Source organism: Arachis ipaensis, chromosome B01 (genome assembly GCF_000816755.2).
Source record: "Arachis ipaensis cultivar K30076 chromosome B01, Araip1.1, whole genome shotgun sequence".
NCBI lineage: Eukaryota > Viridiplantae > Streptophyta > Magnoliopsida > Fabales > Fabaceae > Arachis > Arachis ipaensis.
This window is the reverse complement of record NC_029785.2, coordinates 63,217,131-63,217,657: the sequence shown is the minus strand read 5'-3', so window position 1 is coordinate 63,217,657 and position 527 is coordinate 63,217,131.

Sequence of the window (527 nt, the reverse complement as noted above, 5' to 3'; positions counted from 1 at the left end):
GTGTGGCTACCTTGTGTTTGACTCCATATTTTAGAAGCAATGCCTCTAATGGTTTGTTGCAGAAGTGGCTTCCTCCATCACTGATGATTGCTCTTGGAACCCCAAAACGGCAAAAAATGTGTTTTCTGAGGAAGTTCATGACTACCTTATTATCATTGGTTGGAGTTGCTATTGCTTCAACCCATTTGGAGACCTAGTCTATTGCCACAAGAATGTAATTATTTGAGTATGAGGTGGGAAAGGGTCCCATGAAATCTATCCCCCATACATCAAACAATTCAAGTTCCAGAATGAATTGTTGTGGCATTTCATTTCTTCTTAGCAGATTCCCCGCTTTCTGGCATTCATGGCAGTGCTTCACTAGTTCCTTTGCATCTTTGAAGATAGTGGGCCAATAAAAACNCTTTGTTGCCAGGAAACAATTTGATTTCTCCTTCTTCTCCTAGTTGTTGCTTCATGCTTTAAGATCCTTGTTTCCTTTCCTACAAAGAGTGATGAAGTTGCTTGCTTCTCAAGCACTTGAGTGG